This window comes from Drosophila biarmipes, unplaced genomic scaffold (assembly GCF_025231255.1).
Source record: "Drosophila biarmipes strain raj3 unplaced genomic scaffold, RU_DBia_V1.1 ptg000021l, whole genome shotgun sequence".
Taxonomy (NCBI): Eukaryota; Metazoa; Arthropoda; class Insecta; order Diptera; family Drosophilidae; genus Drosophila; species Drosophila biarmipes.
This window is the reverse complement of record NW_026114538.1, coordinates 34,250-58,547: the sequence shown is the minus strand read 5'-3', so window position 1 is coordinate 58,547 and position 24,298 is coordinate 34,250. Positions and strand designations below refer to the sequence as shown.

The 24,298-nt window shown below is 33.4% G+C and overlaps 6 non-coding genes across 6 annotated transcripts; all 6 read left to right on the top strand.

Annotated features, from left to right (window-relative positions):
* Positions 1-2,584: 2,584 nt before the first annotated feature.
* Positions 2,585-4,579, top strand: LOC127012121 (small subunit ribosomal RNA). The gene has a single exon (XR_007765642.1). It is a non-coding gene; the product is annotated as a small subunit ribosomal RNA (ribosomal RNA).
* Positions 4,580-6,047: 1,468 nt separating this feature from the next.
* On the top strand, positions 6,048-6,226 carry LOC127012132 (5.8S ribosomal RNA). The gene has a single exon (XR_007765653.1). It is a non-coding gene; the product is annotated as a 5.8S ribosomal RNA (ribosomal RNA).
* A 402-nt stretch (positions 6,227-6,628) lies between these two features.
* Positions 6,629-10,599, top strand: LOC127012129 (large subunit ribosomal RNA). Its single transcript, XR_007765650.1, has one exon. It is a non-coding gene; the product is annotated as a large subunit ribosomal RNA (ribosomal RNA).
* A 5,729-nt stretch (positions 10,600-16,328) lies between these two features.
* Positions 16,329-18,323, top strand: LOC127012120 (small subunit ribosomal RNA). The gene has a single exon (XR_007765641.1). It is a non-coding gene; the product is annotated as a small subunit ribosomal RNA (ribosomal RNA).
* Positions 18,324-19,527: 1,204 nt separating this feature from the next.
* LOC127012124 (5.8S ribosomal RNA) lies at positions 19,528-19,706 on the top strand. Its single transcript, XR_007765645.1, has one exon. It is a non-coding gene; the product is annotated as a 5.8S ribosomal RNA (ribosomal RNA).
* A 402-nt stretch (positions 19,707-20,108) lies between these two features.
* LOC127012131 (large subunit ribosomal RNA) lies at positions 20,109-24,078 on the top strand. Its single transcript, XR_007765652.1, has one exon. It is a non-coding gene; the product is annotated as a large subunit ribosomal RNA (ribosomal RNA).
* Positions 24,079-24,298: the final 220 nt, after the last annotated feature.

Sequence of the window (24,298 nt, the reverse complement as noted above, 5' to 3'; positions counted from 1 at the left end):
GTAGCCCCTAGTATAGTAAGCAGTCGAATGGGAGACAGCGTGTCCAAAAACACCTATAGGGAGGTGGTCGTTGGCGGACCTCTCCTCGTATTGGTCAAACTTATGATTTTGTCAATACTATATAAAACGCCAATCATATCCATATAAAAGTGAATACAGTATATGGATATGAATAAAAAACCATACATAAATAAAAAAAAAATATGTATAAAAAATTATACATATATTTATATTAAGCAATCGTATGGATGTGGCTTATAGGTATAATACCTATAAGGCATAATAATGTATAATATAGCAAATATACATATAAAAGTGCATGAATTGTATAGATATGGCATATAAGTGACATATTTATGAGAATAGCTAGTAGAATTTGCCCATACACTACTAGCGAAATGAGATATTTATACCTAGTGAGGGCGGCACTAGTACTATAAATTGTGGCAAAATAAATCTTATGCAAATGCATAGGATTTTGTCAATACCGTACAAAAAACTAAGTAAAACGTATGGATATTGAAAAATAAATGGATTATATTCATAAAATACGAATATTTCTTGCATTCTCTTGTTATATGAGAGAATATCATACGGAGCGGGTAGCCCCTAGTATAGTAAGCAGTCGAATGGGAGACAGCGTGTCCAAAAACACCTATAGGGAGGTGGTCGTTGGCGGACCTCTCCTCGTATTGGTCAAACTTATGATTTTGTCAATACTATATAAAACGCCAATCATATCCATATAAAAGTGAATACAGTATATGGATATGAATAAAAAACCATACATAAATAAAAAAAAATATGTATAAAAAATTATACATATATTTATATTAAGCAATCGTATGGATGTGGCTTATAGGTATAATACCTATAAGGCATAATAATGTATAATATAGCAAATATACATATAAAAGTGCATGAATTGTATAGATATGGCATATAAGTGACATATTTATGAGAATAGCTAGTAGAATTTGCCCATACACTACTAGCGAAATGAGATATTTATACCTAGTGAGGGCGGCACTAGTACTATAAATTGTGGCAAAATAAATCTTATGCAAATGCATAGGATTTTGTCAATACCATACATAAACCGTATGGATATTGAGAAGTTAATAGATTACATCTATAATATGAGAAGTATTTTAGTATTCTTATTAAATAAGAGAATACTATAAGGGTGAGTGGCAAAGAGAATTGAATATACCCGAATGGGAGACAGCGTGTCCAAAAACTACTATAGGTGGTGTGGCAAATATGAGGAAGGCAATATATCCATATAATGAAAATAAAAGTGCGTTTTCTTATTATATAAGAGAACACTATATGGGTGAGTGGCAAAGTAAATTGAATATACCCGAATGGGAGACAGCGTGTCCAAAAACTACTATAGGTGGTGTGGCAAATATGAGGAAGGCAATATATCCATATAATGAAAATAAAAGTGCGTTTTCTTATTATATAAGAGAACACTATATGGGTGAGTGGCAAAGTAAATTGAATATACCCGAATGGGAGACAGCGTGTCCAAAAACTACTATAGGTGGTGTGGCAAATATGAGGAAGGCAATATATCCATATAATGAATATAAAAGTGCGTTGTCTTATTATATAAGAGAACACTATATGGGTGAGTGGCAAAGTAAATTGAATATACCCGAATGGGAGACAGCGTGTCCAAAAACTACTATAGGATGGTCAATGGGCCGGCCGTCTGCTATTGACATATGTCAGTAGAGAAGATATTATCCGTCAAATTTGTTTCTTTATTCATTTATTTGAATACGAGACTTGGCTCCGCGGTTAATATTTTAAGCCCAAAGATAATAACGTTGAAACAAAGGCCAAGTTTCTATTGTACATAGAATAACAAATTGTTTCCGAATTTTATCGTTAATTTTAGGAGGTAGGCTAACATGATTTATATTATATGTGTATTATTAAATAATAATAGTACATAAAAGTCTACCAAAGAAATATAAAAATGTAATTATGAATACATTTTCAATATTAATATCAACTTATATTGTTGATAATAAAAAATAGCTATTAAGAGAGTTATTTAAGAAATTATATAATATATAATAAAGAGTATATATATAAATAATATATAAGTATATATTATTTAAGAAATAAATATAGTAGTAATAATTATATATATACACTCGGTTCTATTTTATATATTACCAGAGACTTATATGGATATATATAGATAAATTTTAAATTTATCGTCAAAATACAAATGATTAACTCAATATCTTATATTGGTTAAACAAAAATTGTACATGTGTGGATACAATATATTATGTATGTCGAACAAAAATGATATTTTAGAATGAAATGTGCATATATAAAGAAAATATATGAAAAATAAATATTGTGTTTATAAAGAATATGATTCTTTTTGACATCAATAAAAACTTGTTATTATTAGTGGCGAAACAAGTATAAATTGGAAAACAAACGTATACGAATGCTATATAAAAATGGCCGTATTCGATAGAAATAAAATCTATAACAACATATATATTGCTAATTTCTATTCAAAAAATATGAATGAAATATGAATAAAAACATTATTCTGGTTGATCCTGCCAGTAGTTATATGCTTGTCTCAAAGATTAAGCCATGCATGTCTAAGTACACACGAATTAAAAGTGAAACCGCAAAAGGCTCATTATATCAGTTATGGTTCCTTAGATCGTTAACAGTTACTTGGATAACTGTGGTAATTCTAGAGCTAATACATGCAATTAAAACATGAACCTTATGGAACATGTGCTTTTATTAGGCTAAAACCAAGCGATCGCAAGATCGTTATATTGGTTGAACTCTAGATAACATGCAGATCGTATGGTCTTGTACCGACGACAGATCTTTCAAATGTCTGCCCTATCAACTTTTGATGGTAGTATCTAGGACTACCATGGTTGCAACGGGTAACGGGGAATCAGGGTTCGATTCCGGAGAGGGAGCCTGAGAAACGGCTACCACATCTAAGGAAGGCAGCAGGCGCGTAAATTACCCACTCCCAGCTCGGGGAGGTAGTGACGAAAAATAACAATACAGGACTCATATCCGAGGCCCTGTAATTGGAATGAGTACACTTTAAATCCTTTAACAAGGACCAATTGGAGGGCAAGTCTGGTGCCAGCAGCCGCGGTAATTCCAGCTCCAATAGCGTATATTAAAGTTGTTGCGGTTAAAACGTTCGTAGTTGAACTTGTGCTTCATACGGGTAGTACAACTTACAATTGTGGTTAGTACTATACCTTTATGTATGTAAGCGTATTACCGGTGGAGTTCTTACATGTGCTTAGATACTTGTATTTTTTCATATGTTCCTCCTATTTAAAAACCTGCATTAGTGCTCTTAAACGAGTGTTATTGTGGGCCGGTACAATTACTTTGAACAAATTAGAGTGCTTAAAGCAGGCTTCAAATGCCTGAATATTCTGTGCATGGGATAATGAAATAAGACCTCTGTTCTGCTTTCATTGGTTTTCAGATCAAGAGGTAATGATTAATAGAAGCAGTTTGGGGGCATTAGTATTACGACGCGAGAGGTGAAATTCTTGGACCGTCGTAAGACTAACTTAAGCGAAAGCATTTGCCAAAGATGTTTTCATTAATCAAGAACGAAAGTTAGAGGTTCGAAGGCGATCAGATACCGCCCTAGTTCTAACCATAAACGATGCCAGCTAGCAATTGGGTGTAGCTACTTTTATGGCTCTCTCAGTCGCTTCCCGGGAAACCAAAGCTTTTGGGCTCCGGGGGAAGTATGGTTGCAAAGCTGAAACTTAAAGGAATTGACGGAAGGGCACCACCAGGAGTGGAGCCTGCGGCTTAATTTGACTCAACACGGGAAAACTTACCAGGTCCGAACATAAGTGTGTAAGACAGATTGATAGCTCTTTCTCGAATCTATGGGTGGTGGTGCATGGCCGTTCTTAGTTCGTGGAGTGATTTGTCTGGTTAATTCCGATAACGAACGAGACTCAAATATATTAAATAGATATCTTCAGGATTATGGTGTTGAAGCTTATATAGCCTTCATTCATGGTGGCAGTAAAATGTTTATTGTGTTTGAATGTGTTTATATAAGTGGAGCCGTACCTGTTGGTTTGTCCCATTATAAGGACACTAGCTTCTTAAATGGACAAATTGCGTCTAGCAATAATGAGATTGAGCAATAACAGGTCTGTGATGCCCTTAGATGTCCTGGGCTGCACGCGCGCTACAATGAAAGTATCAACGTGTATTTCCTAGACCGAGAGGTCCGGGTAAACCGCTGAACCACTTTCATGCTTGGGATTGTGAACTGAAACTGTTCACATGAACTTGGAATTCCCAGTAAGTGTGAGTCATTAACTCGCATTGATTACGTCCCTGCCCTTTGTACACACCGCCCGTCGCTACTACCGATTGAATTATTTAGTGAGGTCTCCGGACGTGATCACTGTGACGCCTTGCGTGTTACGGTTGTTTCGCAAAAGTTGACCGAACTTGATTATTTAGAGGAAGTAAAAGTCGTAACAAGGTTTCCGTAGGTGAACCTGCGGAAGGATCATTAATGTTTTAATATCCTTACCGTTAATAAAATATTTGTTTATATTATAATAAATACATTATAGTATTACAAATAAAATATGAATTGCCAAAATGTATATGAGATCTATTATAGATCAAATGAAATTTCGAACAAGCAAATCGAAATAATGCAAATATTAAAATTATATATTGTATTTAATACATATGAGAGAAATTAATAAGCAGCCAAAGCAAACAAATAAAAATTCGAACAAGCAAATCGAATTATTAAAATAATAATATTAAATTATTATTGTATATCCTTACCGTTAATAAAATATTTGTTTATATTATAATAAATACATTATAATAATACAAATAAAATATGAATCGCCAAAATGTATATGAGATCTAATATAGATCAAATAAAATTTCGAACAAGCAAATCGAAATAATGCAAATATTAAAATTATATATTGTATTTAATACATATGAGAGAAATAATAAGCAGCCAAAGCAAACAAATAAAAATTCGAACAAGCAAATCGAATTATTAAAATAATAATATTAAATTATTATTGTATATCCTTACCGTTAATAAAATATTTGTTTATATTATAATAAATACATTATAATAATACAAATAAAATATGAATTGCCAAAATGTATATGAGATCTAATATAGATCAAATAAAATTTCGAACAAGCAAATCGAAATAATGCAAATATTAAAATTATATATTGTATTTAATACATATGAGAGAAATAATAAGCAGCCAAAGCAAACAAATAAAAATTCGAACAAGCAAATCGAATTATTAAAATAATAATATTAAATTATTATTGTATATCCTTACCGTTAATAAAATATTTGTTTATATTATAATAAATACATTATAGTAATACAAATAAAATATGAATTGCCAAAATGTATATGATCTAATATAGATCAAATGAAATTTCGAACAAGCAAATCGAAATAATGCAAATATTAAAATTATATATTGTATTTAATACATATGAGAGAAATAATAAGCAGCCAAAACAAACAAATAAAAATTCGAACAAGCAAATCGAATTATTAAAATAATAATATTAAATTATTATTGTATATAAACACAATTAAAATACTGTGTGTATATGGACCATAATATACACGCGTTGCGATATGTATTGTTCATCTCAGTTATGCGCATACATTGGATAATGCAACAACCTAAAATGTACAATGTTGTACCTGGTTTTATACAGGTTAATGTTTTATATAAATTTCAATTTATATCGCTAAAAAAGTATTAATATATATATATATATATTTATTTACAATAAATGCAATTTAAAAAGAAATACTTTGATATATATTGGTTATATAAAACTAAGACATTTCGCAGCATTCGTTTTAGGTATAAAAATAAATTTATTGAAGGAATTGATATATGCCAGTAAAATGGTGTATTTTTAATTTCTTTCAATAAAAACATATTTGACAAAATTAAGAAACCAATTTATAAAACTCTAAGCGGTGGATCACTCGGCTCATGGGTCGATGAAGAACGCAGCAAACTGTGCGTCATCGTGTGAACTGCAGGACACATGAACATCGACATTTTGAACGCATATCGCAGTCCATGCTGTTATGTACTTTAATTAATTTTATAGTGCTGCTTGGACTACATATGGTTGAGGGTTGTAAGACTATGCTAATTAAGTTGCTTATACAAATTTTATAATGAAATTTTATAAGCATATGGTATATTATTGGATAATAATAATTTAATTATTTTATTCATAATATTAAAAAATATATGAAAAACATTATCTCACATTAGTAAATAATTTGAATGTGAAAAACGAAGAGAAATATTTTCTTTTTCAATCAAATGATACTGAGAAATGTCTAGCATAAAAATTTATCTAGAATTGTCTCTTATTAATGATTAGAAAATAGAAAACCGTTGACAATATTATTGTTCTTCGTTGATTCGTTAAATCAAACAAATGCCATTTATATACAGATATTATTAATATAACGAATTTAATAAAATGTTTTATCATTATATATAAAGAATTAATTGCATATAAAAGTTATACACAACCTCAACTCATATGGGACTACCCCCTGAATTTAAGCATATTAATTAGGGGAGGAAAAGAAACTAACAAGGATTTTCTTAGTAGCGGCGAGCGAAAAGAAATCAGTTCAGCACTAAGTCACTTTGTCTATATGGCAAATGTGAGATGCAGTGTATGGAGCGTCAATATTCTAGTATGAGAAATTAACGATTTAAGTCCTTCTTAAATGAGGCCATTTACCCATAGAGGGTGCCAGGCCCGTATAACGTTAATGATTACTAGATGATGTTTCCAAAGAGTCGTGTTGCTTGATAGTGCAGCACTAAGTGGGTGGTAAACTCCATCTAAAACTAAATATAACCATGAGACCGATAGTAAACAAGTACCGTGAGGGAAAGTTGAAAAGAACTCTGAATAGAGAGTTAAACAGTACGTGAAACTGCTTAGAGGTTAAGCCCGATGAACCTGAATATCCGTTATGGAAAATTCATCATTAGAATTGTAATATTTAAACAATATTATGATAATAGTGTGCATTTTTTCCATATAAGGACATTGTAATCTATTAGCATACCAAATTTATCATAAAATATAACTTATAGTTTATTCAAATTAATTTGCTTGCATTTTAACACAGAATAAATGTTATTAATTTGATAAAGTGCTGATAGATTTATATGAATACAGTGCGTTAATTTTTCGGAATTATATAATGGCATAATTATCATTGATTTTTGTGTTTATTATATGCACTTGTAGGATTAACAATGCGAAAGATTCAGGATACCTTCGGGACCCGTCTTGAAACACGGACCAAGGAGTCTAACATATGTGCAAGTTATTGGGATATAAACCTAATAGCGTAATTAACTTGACTAATAATGGGATTAGTTTTTTAACTATTTATAGCTAATTAACACAATCCCGGGGCGTTCTATATAGTTATGTATAATGATATTTATATTATTTATGCCTCTAACTGGAACGTACCTTGAGCATATATGCTGTGACCCGAAAGATGGTGAACTATACTTGATCAGGTTGAAGTCAGGGGAAACCCTGATGGAAGACCGAAACAGTTCTGACGTGCAAATCGATTGTCAGAATTGAGTATAGGGGCGAAAGACCAATCGAACCATCTAGTAGCTGGTTCCTTCCGAAGTTTCCCTCAGGATAGCTGGTGCATTTTAATATTATATAAAATAATCTTATCTGGTAAAGCGAATGATTAGAGGCCTTAGGGTCGAAACGATCTTAACCTATTCTCAAACTTTAAATGGGTAAGAACCTTAACTTTCTTGATATGAAGTTCAAGGTTATGATATAATGTGCCCAGTGGGCCACTTTTGGTAAGCAGAACTGGCGCTGTGGGATGAACCAAACGTAATGTTACGGTGCCCAAATTAACAACTCATGCAGATACCATGAAAGGCGTTGGTTGCTTAAAACAGCAGGACGGTGATCATGGAAGTCGAAATCCGCTAAGGAGTGTGTAACAACTCACCTGCCGAAGCAACTAGCCCTTAAAATGGATGGCGCTTAAGTTGTATACCTATACATTACCGCTAAAGTAGATGATTTATATTACTTGTAATATAAATTTTGAAACTTTAGTGAGTAGGAAGGTACAATGGTATGCGTAGAAGTGTTTGGCGTAAGCCTGCATGGAGCTGCCATTGGTACAGATCTTGGTGGTAGTAGCAAATAATCGAATGAGACCTTGGAGGACTGAAGTGGAGAAGGGTTTCGTGTGAACAGTGGTTGATCACGAGTTAGTCGGTCCTAAGTTCAAGGCGAAAGCCGAAAATTTTCAAGTAAAATACAAATGCCAAACAAATATATATATTATATAAAATCTAGCTAAATTAATATACTTGAATAATTTTGAACGAAAGGGAATACGGTTCCAATTCCGTAACCTGTTGAGTATCCGTTTGTTATTAAATATGGGCCTCGTGCTCATCCTGGCAACAGGAACGACCATAAAGAAGCCGTCGAGAGATATCGGAAGAGTTTTCTTTTCTGTTTTATAGCCGTACTACCATGGAAGTCTTTCGCAGAGAGATATGGTAGATGGGCTAGAAGAGCATGACATATACTGTTGTGTCGATATTTTCTCCTCGGACCTTGAAAATTTATGGTGGGGACACGCAAACTTCTCAACAGGCCGTACCAATATCCGCAGCTGGTCTCCAAGGTGAAGAGTCTCTAGTCGATAGAATAATGTAGGTAAGGGAAGTCGGCAAATTAGATCCGTAACTTCGGGATAAGGATTGGCTCTGAAGATTGAGATAGTCGGGCTTGATTGGGAAACAATAACATGGTTTATGTGCTCGTTCTGGGTAAATAGAGTTTCTAGCATTTATGTTAGTTACTTGTTCCCCGGATAGTTTAGTTACGTAGCCAATTGTGGAACTTTCTTGCTAAAATTTTTAAGAATACTAATTGGGTTAAACCAATTAGTTCTTATTAATTATAACGATTATCAATTAACAATCAATTCAGAACTGGCACGGACTTGGGGAATCCGACTGTCTAATTAAAACAAAGCATTGTGATGGCCCTAGCGGGTGTTGACACAATGTGATTTCTGCCCAGTGCTCTGAATGTCAAAGTGAAGAAATTCAAGTAAGCGCGGGTCAACGGCGGGAGTAACTATGACTCTCTTAAGGTAGCCAAATGCCTCGTCATCTAATTAGTGACGCGCATGAATGGATTAACGAGATTCCTACTGTCCCTATCTACTATCTAGCGAAACCACAGCCAAGGGAACGGGCTTGGAATAATTAGCGGGGAAAGAAGACCCTTTTGAGCTTGACTCTAATCTGGCAGTGTAAGGAGACATAAGAGGTGTAGAATAAGTGGGAGATATTAGACCTCGGTTTGGTATCGCCAATGAAATACCACTACTCTTATTGTTTCCTTACTTACTTGATTAAATGGAACGTGTATCATTTCCTAGCCATTATACGGATATATTTATTATATCTTATGGTATTGGGTTTTGATGCAAGCTTCTTGATCAAAGTATCACGAGTTTGTTATATAATCGCAAACAAATTCTTTAATAAAACGGTGCATTTATGTATTTTTGATTTGAAAATTTGGTATAACTCCAATTACTCAGGTATGATCCAATTCAAGGACATTGCCAGGTAGGGAGTTTGACTGGGGCGGTACATCTCTCAAATAATAACGGAGGTGTCCCAAGGCCAGCTCAGTGCGGACAGAAACCACACATAGAGCAAAAGGGCAAATGCTGACTTGATCTCGGTGTTCAGTACACACAGGGACAGCAAAAGCTCGGCCTATCGATCCTTTTGGTTTAAAGAGTTTTTAACAAGAGGTGTCAGAAAAGTTACCATAGGGATAACTGGCTTGTGGCGGCCAAGCGTTCATAGCGACGTCGCTTTTTGATCCTTCGATGTCGGCTCTTCCTATCATTGTGAAGCAAAATTCACCAAGCGTTGGATTGTTCACCCATGCAAGGGAACGTGAGCTGGGTTTAGACCGTCGTGAGACAGGTTAGTTTTACCCTACTAATGACAAAACGTTGTTGCGACAGCATTCCTGCGTAGTACGAGAGGAACCGCAGGTACGGACCAATGGCACAATACTTGTTCGAGCGAACAGTGGTATGACGCTACGTCCGTTGGATTATGCCTGAACGCCTCTAAGGTCGTATCCGTGCTGGACTGCAATGATAAATAAGGGGCAATTTGCATTGTATGGCTTCTAAACCATTTAAAGTTTATAATTTACTTTTTAAACGACAATGGATGTGATGCCAATGTAATTTGTAACATAGTAAATTGGGAGGATCTTTGATCACCTGATGCCGCGCTAGTTACATATAAAAGCATTATTTAATACAATGACAAAGCCTAGAATCAATTGTAAACGACTTTTGTAACAGGCAAGGTGTTGTAAGTGGTTGAGCAGCTGCCATACTGCGATCCACTGAAGCTTATCCTTTGCTTGATGATTCGATAATAAAATTGCATAATTTATTTGTTGTGTTGAACTTCTTATATAAAGTTCAACCAACAATCTATTTGTATGCATTGATTGTTTGCTTGGCTTTGTGGCGAATTTTTAATCCTTTATATATTACATTCCTAAGGTCTAGATTTTCAAGTAAGAGACCAATTTGATTAACATATCAATATAAGTACAACTCGACCATCTAATAATAACAATATGAATCGTCATCTTATTAGTGACGCGAAGATTGGCAAACATATAATATAAAAATATTCCTAAGGTCTAGATTTTCAAGTAAGAGACCAATTTGATTAACATATCAATATAAGTACAACTCGACCATCTAATAATAACAATATGAATCGTCATCTTATTAGTGACGCGAAGATTGGCAAACATATAATATAAAAATATTCCTAAGGTCTAGATTTTCAAGTAAGAGACCAATTTGATTAACATATCAATATAAGTACAACTCGACCATCTAATAATAACAATATGAATCGTCATCTTATTAGTGACGCGAAGATTGGCAAACATATAATATAAAAATATTCCTAAGGTCTAGATTTTCAAGTAAGAGACCAATTTGATTAACATATCAATATAAGTACAACTCGACCATCTAATAATAATATGAATCGTCATCTTATTAGTGACGCGAAGATTGGCAAACATATAATATAAAAATATTCCTAAGGTCTAGATTTTCAAGTAAGAGACCAATTTGATTAACATATCAATATAAGTACAACTCGACCATCTAATAATAATATGAATCGTCATCTTATTAGTGACGCGAAGATTGGCAAACATATAATATAAAAATATTCCTAAGGTCTAGATTTTCAAGTAAGAGACCAATTTGATTAACATATCAATATAAGTACAACTCGACCATCTAATAATAACAATATGAATCGTCATCTTTTTAGTGACGCGAAGATTGGCAAACATATAATATAAAAATATTCCTAAGGTCTAGAATCTTAAGCAATAGACCAATTCAACTAAGAGTTGACATATAAAAATATGTTCCTTTTAATGTTAGCAAAATTTTATCGTCACATACTGTTAGTGACGCGAACGTTTTTTTCTCCATGTTTATATGAATGTTTATTCAAAGGTAGAAAGGCAGGATCGTTATTTTATAAGTGAAGCGATAAAAAAATATTATGCAATAGGACATCTATTTATAAATATTTTTAAGTCTTAGAAATTCAAGTAAAGAGATTCAAGAAATTCATTCAACTTAGAGCGCACATATAATTAAAACTATTCCTGAGGTTTAGAAACCAAATTAAATAAAGAGGACATATAAACGTATGTGGTATTTTGATGGTAGTAAAAATGTATCGCGATATTATTAGTGACGCGACCAATTTTTATACTCTTTGCTCCATGTGCAAATATATCTAGTGTTTAGATAGTCAATTAAAAATGACAATTTTAACTAAAAGACTTAAAAAAGTGTTTGTCAAACTTATAATTTTGTCAATACTATATAAAACGCCAATCATATCCTTATAAAAGTAAATACGGTATATGGTTATAAATACAAAACCATATATAAATAAAAAAATGAAATCGTATGTATATGGCTTATAGGTATAATACCTATAAGGCATAATAATGTATAATATTAGCAAATATACATATAAAAGTGCATAAATTGTATAGATATGGCATAAAGAAGGCATTTATGAGAATAGCTAGTAGAATTTGCCCATACACTACTAGCGAAATGAGATATTTATACCTAGTGAGGGCGGCACTAGTACTATAAATTGTGGCAAAATAAATCTTATGCAAATGCATAGGATTTTGTCAATACCGTACAAAAAACTAAGTAAAACGTATGGATATTGAAAAATAAATGGATTATATTCATAAAATACGAATATTTCTTGCATTCTCTTGTTATACGAGAGAATATCATACGGAGCGGGCAGCCCCTAGTATAGTAAGCAGTCGAATGGGAGACAGCGTGTCCAAAAACACCTATAGGGAGGTGGTCGTTGGCGGACCTCTCCTCGTATTGGTCAAACTTATGATTTTGTCAATACTATATAAAACGCCAATCATATCCATATAAAAGTGAATACAGTATATGGATATGAATAAAAAACCATACATAAATAAAAAAAAATATGTATAAAAAATTATACATATATTTATATTAAGCAATCGTATGGATGTGGCTTATAGGTATAATACCTATAAGGCATAATAATGTATAATATAGCAAATATACATATAAAAGTGCATGAATTGTATAGATATGGCATATAAGTGACATATTTATGAGAATAGCTAGTAGAATTTGCCCATACACTACTAGCGAAATGAGATATTTATACCTAGTAAGGGCGGCACTAGTACTATAAATTGTGGCAAAATAAATCTTATGCAAATGCATAGGATTTTGTCAATACCGTACAAAAAACTAAGTAAAACGTATGGATATTGAAAAATAAATGGATTATATTCATAAAATACGAATATTTCTTGCATTCTCTTGTTATATGAGAGAATATCATACGGAGCGGGTAGCCCCTAGTATAGTAAGCAGTCGAATGGGAGACAGCGTGTCCAAAAACACCTATAGGGAGGTGGTCGTTGGCGGACCTCTCCTCGTATTGGTCAAACTTATGATTTTGTCAATACTATATAAAACGCCAATCATATCCATATAAAAGTGAATACAGTATATGGATATGAATAAAAAACCATACATAAATAAAAAAAAATATGTATAAAAAATTATACATATATTTATATTAAGCAATCGTATGGATGTGGCTTATAGGTATAATACCTATAAGGCATAATAATGTATAATATAGCAAATATACATATAAAAGTGCATGAATTGTATAGATATGGCATATAAGTGACATATTTATGAGAATAGCTAGTAGAATTTGCCCATACACTACTAGCGAAATGAGATATTTATACCTAGTGAGGGCGGCACTAGTACTATAAATTGTGGCAAAATAAATCTTATGCAAATGCATAGGATTTTGTCAATACCGTACAAAAAACTAAGTAAAACGTATGGATATTGAAAAATAAATGGATTATATTCATAAAATACGAATATTTCTTGCATTCTCTTGTTATATGAGAGAATATCATACGGAGCGGGTAGCCCCTAGTATAGTAAGCAGTCGAATGGGAGACAGCGTGTCCAAAAACACCTATAGGGAGGTGGTCGTTGGCGGACCTCTCCTCGTATTGGTCAAACTTATGATTTTGTCAATACTATATAAAACGCCAATCATATCCATATAAAATTGAATACAGTATATGGATATGAATAAAAAACCATACAAAAATAAAAAAAAAATATGTATAAAAAATTATACATATATTTATATTAAGCAATCGTATGGATGTGGCTTATAGGTATAATACCTATAAGGCATAATAATGTATAATATAGCAAATATACATATAAAAGTGCATGAATTGTATAGATATGGCATATAAGTGACATATTTATGAGAATAGCTAGTAGAATTTGCCCATACACTACTAGCGAAATGAGATATTTATACCTAGTGAGGGCGGCACTAGTACTATAAATTGTGGCAAAATAAATCTTATGCAAATGCATAGGATTTTGTCAATACCGTACAAAAAACTAAGTAAAACGTATGGATATTGAAAAATAAATGGATTATATTCATAAAATACGAATATTTCTTGCATTCTCTTGTTATATGAGAGAATATCATACGGAGCGGGTAGCCCCTAGTATAGTAAGCAGTCGAATGGGAGACAGCGTGTCCAAAAACACCTATAGGGAGGTGGTCGTTGGCGGACCTCTCCTCGTATTGGTCAAACTTATGATTTTGTCAATACTATATAAAACGCCAATCATATCCATATAAAAGTGAATACAGTATATGGATATGAATAAAAAACCATACATAAATAAAAAAAAAATATGTATAAAAAATTATACATATATTTATATTAAGCAATCGTATGGATGTGGCTTATAGGTATAATACCTATAAGGCATAATAATGTATAATATAGCAAATATACATATAAAAGTGCATGAATTGTATAGATATGGCATATAAGTGACATATTTATGAGAATAGCTAGTAGAATTTGCCCATACACTACTAGCGAAATGAGATATTTATACCTAGTGAGGGCGGCACTAGTACTATAAATTGTGGCAAAATAAATCTTATGCAAATGCATAGGATTTTGTCAATACCATACATAAACCGTATGGATATTGAGAAGTTAATAGATTACATCTATAATATGAGAAGTATTTTAGTATTCTTATTAAATAAGAGAATACTATAAGGGTGAGTGGCAAAGAGAATTGAATATACCCGAATGGGAGACAGCGTGTCCAAAAACTACTATAGGTGGTGTGGCAAATATGAGGAAGGCAATATATCCATATAATGAAAATAAAAGTGCGTTTTCTTATTATATAAGAGAACACTATATGGGTGAGTGGCAAAGTAAATTGAATATACCCGAATGGGAGACAGCGTGTCCAAAAACTACTATAGGTGGTGTGGCAAATATGAGGAAGGCAATATATCCATATAATGAAAATAAAAGTGCGTTTTCTTATTATATAAGAGAACACTATATGGGTGAGTGGCAAAGTAAATTGAATATACCCGAATGGGAGACAGCGTGTCCAAAAACTACTATAGGTGGTGTGGCAAATATGAGGAAGGCAATATATCCATATAATGAATATAAAAGTGCGTTGTCTTATTATATAAGAGAACACTATATGGGTGAGTGGCAAAGTAAATTGAATATACCCGAATGGGAGACAGCGTGTCCAAAAACTACTATAGGATGGTCAATGGGCCGGCCGTCTGCTATTGACATATGTCAGTAGAGAAGATATTATCCGTCAAATTTGTTTCTTTATTCATTTATTTGAATACGAGACTTGGCTCCGCGGTTAATATTTTAAGCCCAAAGATAATAACGTTGAAACAAAGGCCAAGTTTCTATTGTACATAGAATAACAAATTGTTTCCGAATTTTATCGTTAATTTTAGGAGGTAGGCTAACATGATTTATATTATATGTGTATTATTAAATAATAATAGTACATAAAAGTCTACCAAAGAAATATAAAAATGTAATTATGAATACATTTTCAATATTAATATCAACTTATATTGTTGATAATAAAAAATAGCTATTAAGAGAGTTATTTAAGAAATTATATAATATATAATAAAGAGTATATATATAAATAATATATAAGTATATATTATTTAAGAAATAAATATAGTAGTAATAATTATATATATACACTCGGTTCTATTTTATATATTACCAGAGACTTATATGGATATATATAGATAAATTTTAAATTTATCGTCAAAATACAAATGATTAACTCAATATCTTATATTGGTTAAACAAAAATTGTACATGTGTGGATACAATATATTATGTATGTCGAACAAAAATGATATTTTAGAATGAAATGTGCATATATAAAGAAAATATATGAAAAATAAATATTGTGTTTATAAAGAATATGATTCTTTTTGACATCAATAAAAACTTGTTATTATTAGTGGCGAAACAAGTATAAATTGGAAAACAAACGTATACGAATGCTATATAAAAATGGCCGTATTCGATAGAAATAAAATCTATAACAACATATATATTGCTAATTTCTATTCAAAAAATATGAATGAAATATGAATAAAAACATTATTCTGGTTGATCCTGCCAGTAGTTATATGCTTGTCTCAAAGATTAAGCCATGCATGTCTAAGTACACACGAATTAAAAGTGAAACCGCAAAAGGCTCATTATATCAGTTATGGTTCCTTAGATCGTTAACAGTTACTTGGATAACTGTGGTAATTCTAGAGCTAATACATGCAATTAAAACATGAACCTTATGGAACATGTGCTTTTATTAGGCTAAAACCAAGCGATCGCAAGATCGTTATATTGGTTGAACTCTAGATAACATGCAGATCGTATGGTCTTGTACCGACGACAGATCTTTCAAATGTCTGCCCTATCAACTTTTGATGGTAGTATCTAGGACTACCATGGTTGCAACGGGTAACGGGGAATCAGGGTTCGATTCCGGAGAGGGAGCCTGAGAAACGGCTACCACATCTAAGGAAGGCAGCAGGCGCGTAAATTACCCACTCCCAGCTCGGGGAGGTAGTGACGAAAAATAACAATACAGGACTCATATCCGAGGCCCTGTAATTGGAATGAGTACACTTTAAATCCTTTAACAAGGACCAATTGGAGGGCAAGTCTGGTGCCAGCAGCCGCGGTAATTCCAGCTCCAATAGCGTATATTAAAGTTGTTGCGGTTAAAACGTTCGTAGTTGAACTTGTGCTTCATACGGGTAGTACAACTTACAATTGTGGTTAGTACTATACCTTTATGTATGTAAGCGTATTACCGGTGGAGTTCTTACATGTGCTTAGATACTTGTATTTTTTCATATGTTCCTCCTATTTAAAAACCTGCATTAGTGCTCTTAAACGAGTGTTATTGTGGGCCGGTACAATTACTTTGAACAAATTAGAGTGCTTAAAGCAGGCTTCAAATGCCTGAATATTCTGTGCATGGGATAATGAAATAAGACCTCTGTTCTGCTTTCATTGGTTTTCAGATCAAGAGGTAATGATTAATAGAAGCAGTTTGGGGGCATTAGTATTACGACGCGAGAGGTGAAATTCTTGGACCGTCGTAAGACTAACTTAAGCGAAAGCATTTGCCAAAGATGTTTTCATTAATCAAGAACGAAAGTTAGAGGTTCGAAGGCGATCAGATACCGCCCTAGTTCTAACCATAAACGATGCCAGCTAGCAATTGGGTGTAGCTACTTTTATGGCTCTCTCAGTCGCTTCCCGGGAAACCAAAGCTTTTGGGCTCCGGGGGAAGTATGGTTGCAAAGCTGAAACTTAAAGGAATTGACGGAAGGGCACCACCAGGAGTGGAGCCTGCGGCTTAATTTGACTCAACACGGGAAAACTTACCAGGTCCGAACATAAGTGTGTAAGACAGATTGATAGCTCTTTCTCGAATCTATGGGTGGTGGTGCATGGCCGTTCTTAGTTCGTGGAGTGATTTGTCTGGTTAATTCCGATAACGAACGAGACTCAAATATATTAAATAGATATCTTCAGGATTATGGTGTTGAAGCTTATATAGCCTTCATTCATGGTGGCAGTAAAATGTTTATTGTGTTTGAATGTGTTTATATAAGTGGAGCCGTACCTGTTGGTTTGTCCCATTATAAGGACACTAGCTTCTTAAATGGACAAATTGCGTCTAGCAATAATGAGATTGAGCAATAACAGGTCTGTGATGCCCTTAGATGTCCTGGGCTGCACGCGCGCTACAATGAAAGTATCAACGTGTATTTCCTAGACCGAGAGGTCCGGGTAAACCGCTGAACCACTTTCATGCTTGGGATTGTGAACTGAAACTGTTCACATGAACTTGGAATTCCCAGTAAGTGTGAGTCATTAACTCGCATTGATTACGTCCCTGCCCTTTGTACACACCGCCCGTCGCTACTACCGATTGAATTATTTAGTGAGGTCTCCGGACGTGATCACTGTGACGCCTTGCGTGTTACGGTTGTTTCGCAAAAGTTGACCGAACTTGATTATTTAGAGGAAGTAAAAGTCGTAACAAGGTTTCCGTAGGTGAACCTGCGGAAGGATCATTAATGTTTTAATATCCTTACCGTTAATAAAATATTTGTTTATATTATAATAAATACATTATAGTATTACAAATAAAATATGAATTGCCAAAATGTATATGAGATCTATTATAGATCAAATAAAATTTCGAACAAGCAAATCGAAATAATGCAAATATTAAAATTATATATTGTATTTAATACATATGAGAGAAATAATAAGCAGCCAAAGCAAACAAATAAAAATTCGAACAAGCAAATCGAATTATTAAAATAATAATATTAAATTATTATTGTATATCCTTACCGTTAATAAAATATTTGTTTATATTATAATAAATACATTATAATAATACAAATAAAATATGAATTGCCAAAATGTATATGAGATCTAATATAGATCAAATAAAATTTCGAACAAGCAAATCGAAATAATGCAAATATTAAAATTATATATTGTATTTAATACATATGAGAGAAATAATAAGCAGCCAAAGCAAACAAATAAAAATTCGAACAAGCAAATCGAATTATTAAAATAATAATATTAAATTATTATTGTATATCCTTACCGTTAATAAAATATTTGTTTATATTATAATAAATACATTATAGTAATACAAATAAAATATGAATTGCCAAAATGTATATGATCTAATATAGATCAAATGAAATTTCGAACAAGCAAATCGAAATAATGCAAATATTAAAATTATATATTGTATTTAATACATATGAGAGAAATAATAAGCAGCCAAAACAAACAAATAAAAATTCGAACAAGCAAATCGAATTATTAAAATAATAATATTAAATTATTATTGTATATAAACACAATTAAAATACTGTGTGTATATGGACCATAATATACACGCGTTGCGATATGTATTGTTCATCTCAGTTATGCGCATACATTGGATAATGCAACAACCTAAAATGTACAATGTTGTACCTGGTTTTATACAGGTTAATGTTTTATATAAATTTCAATTTATATCGCTAAAAAAGTATTAATATATATATATATATATATTTATTTACAATAAATGCAATTTAAAAAGAAATACTTTGATATATATTGGTTATATAAAACTAAGACATTTCGCAGCATTCGTTTTAGGTATAAAAATAAATTTATTGAAGGAATTGATATATGCCAGTAAAATGGTGTATTTTTAATTTCTTTCAATAAAAACATATTTGACAAAATTAAGAAACCAATTTATAAAACTCTAAGCGGTGGATCACTCGGCTCATGGGTCGATGAAGAACGCAGCAAACTGTGCGTCATCGTGTGAACTGCAGGACACATGAACATCGACATTTTGAACGCATATCGCAGTCCATGCTGTTATGTACTTTAATTAATTTTATAGTGCTGCTTGGACTACATATGGTTGAGGGTTGTAAGACTATGCTAATTAAGTTGCTTATACAAATTTTATAATGAAATTTTATAAGCATATGGTATATTATTGGATAATAATAATTTAATTATTTTATTCATAATATTAAAAAATATATGAAAAACATTATCTCACATTAGTAAATAATTTGAATGTGAAAAACGAAGAGAAATATTTTCTTTTTCAATCAAATGATACTGAGAAATGTCTAGCATAAAAATTTATCTAGAATTGTCTCTTATTAATGATTAGAAAATAGAAAACCGTTGACAATATTATTGTTCTTCGTTGATTCGTTAAATCAAACAAATGCCATTTATATACAGATATTATTAATATAACGAATTTAATAAAATGTTTTATCATTATATATAAAGAATTAATTGCATATAAAAGTTATACACAACCTCAACTCATATGGGACTACCCCCTGAATTTAAGCATATTAATTAGGGGAGGAAAAGAAACTAACAAGGATTTTCTTAGTAGCGGCGAGCGAAAAGAAATCAGTTCAGCACTAAGTCACTTTGTCTATATGGCAAATGTGAGATGCAGTGTATGGAGCGTCAATATTCTAGTATGAGAAATTAACGATTTAAGTCCTTCTTAAATGAGGCCATTTACCCATAGAGGGTGCCAGGCCCGTATAACGTTAATGATTACTAGATGATGTTTCCAAAGAGTCGTGTTGCTTGATAGTGCAGCACTAAGTGGGTGGTAAACTCCATCTAAAACTAAATATAACCATGAGACCGATAGTAAACAAGTACCGTGAGGGAAAGTTGAAAAGAACTCTGAATAGAGAGTTAAACAGTACGTGAAACTGCTTAGAGGTTAAGCCCGATGAACCTGAATATCCGTTATGGAAAATTCATCATTAGAATTGTAATATTTAAACAATATTATGATAATAGTGTGCATTTTTTCCATATAAGGACATTGTAATCTATTAGCATACCAAATTTATCATAAAATATAACTTATAGTTTATTCAAATTAATTTGCTTGCATTTTAACACAGAATAAATGTTATTAATTTGATAAAGTGCTGATAGATTTATATGAATACAGTGCGTTAATTTTTCGGAATTATATAATGGCATAATTATCATTGATTTTTGTGTTTATTATATGCACTTGTAGGATTAACAATGCGAAAGATTCAGGATACCTTCGGGACCCGTCTTGAAACACGGACCAAGGAGTCTAACATATGTGCAAGTTATTGGGATATAAACCTAATAGCGTAATTAACTTGACTAATAATGGGATTAGTTTTTTAACTATTTATAGCTAATTAACACAATCCCGGGGCGTTCTATATAGTTATGTATAATGATATTTATATTATTTATGCCTCTAACTGGAACGTACCTTGAGCATATATGCTGTGACCCGAAAGATGGTGAACTATACTTGATCAGGTTGAAGTCAGGGGAAACCCTGATGGAAGACCGAAACAGTTCTGACGTGCAAATCGATTGTCAGAATTGAGTATAGGGGCGAAAGACCAATCGAACCATCTAGTAGCTGGTTCCTTCCGAAGTTTCCCTCAGGATAGCTGGTGCATTTTAATATTATATAAAATAATCTTATCTGGTAAAGCGAATGATTAGAGGCCTTAGGGTCGAAACGATCTTAACCTATTCTCAAACTTTAAATGGGTAAGAACCTTAACTTTCTTGATATGAAGTTCAAGGTTATGATATAATGTGCCCAGTGGGCCACTTTTGGTAAGCAGAACTGGCGCTGTGGGATGAACCAAACGTAATGTTACGGTGCCCAAATTAACAACTCATGCAGATACCATGAAAGGCGTTGGTTGCTTAAAACAGCAGAACGGTGATCATGGAAGTCGAAATCCGCTAAGGAGTGTGTAACAACTCACCTGCCGAAGCAACTAGCCCTTAAAATGGATGGCGCTTAAGTTGTATACCTATACATTACCGCTAAAGTAGATGATTTATATTACTTGTAATATAAATTTTGAAACTTTAGTGAGTAGGAAGGTACAATGGTATGCGTAGAAGTGTTTGGCGTAAGCCTGCATGGAGCTGCCATTGGTACAGATCTTGGTGGTAGTAGCAAATAATCGAATGAGACCTTGGAGGACTGAAGTGGAGAAGGGTTTCGTGTGAACAGTGGTTGATCACGAGTTAGTCGGTCCTAAGTTCAAGGCGAAAGCCGAAAATTTTCAAGTAAAATACAAATGCCAAACAAATATATATATTATATAAAATCTAGCTAAATTAATATACTTGAATAATTTTGAACGAAAGGGAATACGGTTCCAATTCCGTAACCTGTTGAGTATCCGTTTGTTATTAAATATGGGCCTCGTGCTCATCCTGGCAACAGGAACGACCATAAAGAAGCCGTCGAGAGATATCGGAAGAGTTTTCTTTTCTGTTTTATAGCCGTACTACCATGGAAGTCTTTCGCAGAGAGATATGGTAGATGGGCTAGAAGAGCATGACATATACTGTTGTGTCGATATTTTCTCCTCGGACCTTGAAAATTTATGGTGGGGACACGCAAACTTCTCAACAGGCCGTACCAATATCCGCAGCTGGTCTCCAAGGTGAAGAGTCTCTAGTCGATAGAATAATGTAGGTAAGGGAAGTCGGCAAATTAGATCCGTAACTTCGGGATAAGGATTGGCTCTGAAGATTGAGATAGTCGGGCTTGATTGGGAAACAATAACATGGTTTATGTGCTCGTTCTGGGTAAATAGAGTTTCTAGCATTTATGTTAGTTACTTGTTCCCCGGATAGTTTAGTTACGTAGCCAATTGTGGAACTTTCTTGCTAAAATTTTTAAGAATACTAATTGGGTTAAACCAATTAGTTCTTATTAATTATAACGATTATCAATTAACAATCAATTCAGAACTGGCACGGACTTGGGGAATCCGACTGTCTAATTAAAACAAAGCATTGTGATGGCCCTAGCGGGTGTTGACACAATGTGATTTCTGCCCAGTGCTCTGAATGTCAAAGTGAAGAAATTCAAGTAAGCGCGGGTCAACGGCGGGAGTAACTATGACTCTCTTAAGGTAGCCAAATGCCTCGTCATCTAATTAGTGACGCGCATGAATGGATTAACGAGATTCCTACTGTCCCTATCTACTATCTAGCGAAACCACAGCCAAGGGAACGGGCTTGGAATAATTAGCGGGGAAAGAAGACCCTTTTGAGCTTGACTCTAATCTGGCAGTGTAAGGAGACATAAGAGGTGTAGAATAAGTGGGAGATATTAGACCTCGGTTTGGTATCGCCAATGAAATACCACTACTCTTATTGTTTCCTTACTTACTTGATTAAATGGAACGTGTATCATTTCCTAGCCATTATACGGATATATTTATTATATCTTATGGTATTGGGTTTTGATGCAAGCTTCTTGATCAAAGTATCACGAGTTTGTTATATAATCGCAAACAAATTCTTTAATAAAACGGTGCATTTATGTATTTTTGATTTAAAATTTGGTATAACTCCAATTACTCAGGTATGATCCAATTCAAGGACATTGCCAGGTAGGGAGTTTGACTGGGGCGGTACATCTCTCAAATAATAACGGAGGTGTCCCAAGGCCAGCTCAGTGCGGACAGAAACCACACATAGAGCAAAAGGGCAAATGCTGACTTGATCTCGGTGTTCAGTACACACAGGGACAGCAAAAGCTCGGCCTATCGATCCTTTTGGTTTAAAGAGTTTTTAACAAGAGGTGTCAGAAAAGTTACCATAGGGATAACTGGCTTGTGGCGGCCAAGCGTTCATAGCGACGTCGCTTTTTGATCCTTCGATGTCGGCTCTTCCTATCATTGTGAAGCAAAATTCACCAAGCGTTGGATTGTTCACCCATGCAAGGGAACGTGAGCTGGGTTTAGACCGTCGTGAGACAGGTTAGTTTTACCCTACTAATGACAAAACGTTGTTGCGACAGCATTCCTGCGTAGTACGAGAGGAACCGCAGGTACGGACCAATGGCACAATACTTGTTCGAGCGAACAGTGGTATGACGCTACGTCCGTTGGATTATGCCTGAACGCCTCTAAGGTCGTATCCGTGCTGGACTGCAATGATAAATAAGGGGCAATTTGCATTGTATGGCTTCTAAACCATTTAAAGTTTATAATTTACTTTTTAAACGACAATGGATGTGATGCCAATGTAATTTGTAACATAGTAAATTGGGAGGATCTTTGATCACCTGATGCCGCGCTAGTTACATATAAAAGCATTATTTAATACAATGACAAAGCCTAGAATCAATTGTAAACGACTTTTGTAACAGGCAAGGTGTTGTAAGTGGTTGAGCAGCTGCCATACTGCGATCCACTGAAGCTTATCCTTTGCTTGATGATTCGATAATAAAATTGCATAATTTATTTGTTGTGTTGAACTTCTTATATAAAGTTCAACCAACAATCTATTTGTATGCATTGATTGTTTGCTTGGCTTTGTGGCGAATTTTTAATCCTTTATATATTACATTCCTAAGGTCTAGATTTTCAAGTAAGAGACCAATTTGATTAACATATCAATATAAGTACAACTCGACCATCTAATAATAACAATATGAATCGTC